Raw genomic sequence first — 407 nt, 5'->3', positions numbered from 1 at the left:
TCTTCCAGGCCTGCTGACCAGCGGTTCTGTCCATATCATCGTACATGGTACGGAAGAGCTCATCAAGAACTTTAACATCAGTATATATTTAGTTTTAGTATTTCTAAATGGTTACTGTATCTGTTCCTCCAGGCGCACCTCAGATGAAGGATGCGGATAGGGAGATTGACCTGATGGAAAAAGTAGGGGGTTGGGTAAATTTGAGCTGTGAGGTGAGAGGTTACCCTAGACCCGCCATCACCTGGAGCATCACTGGCAGTCAGGTAACACACAGATTTCCTCTCAGCCTTCATATTACACTGAGCTTCGAATTGTTAAAATGCTTTTGTCTTGCTTATGTGCATGTGTTGTAGTCGCAAAGCTGGCATGAGGTTGTTAAAAGAGAGACAGAGGATCAAGTCCACAGC

The 407-nt window shown here is 45.0% G+C and overlaps 1 long non-coding RNA gene across 1 annotated transcript; it reads left to right on the top strand.

Annotated features, from left to right (window-relative positions):
- Positions 1-9: 9 nt before the first annotated feature.
- Positions 10-407, top strand: LOC107682087 (uncharacterized). The gene is made up of 3 exons (XR_001633355.1): positions 10-47; positions 133-263; positions 354-407. It is a non-coding gene; the product is annotated as an uncharacterized LOC107682087 (long non-coding RNA).

The sequence above is a fragment of the Sinocyclocheilus anshuiensis genome, unplaced genomic scaffold (assembly GCF_001515605.1).
Source record: "Sinocyclocheilus anshuiensis isolate Anshui unplaced genomic scaffold, SAMN03320099.WGS_v1.1 C31554888, whole genome shotgun sequence".
Taxonomy (NCBI): domain Eukaryota; kingdom Metazoa; phylum Chordata; class Actinopteri; order Cypriniformes; family Cyprinidae; genus Sinocyclocheilus; species Sinocyclocheilus anshuiensis.
Note: the sequence above shows the minus strand (reverse complement) of the source record. Positions and strands in the feature narration are given on the sequence as shown.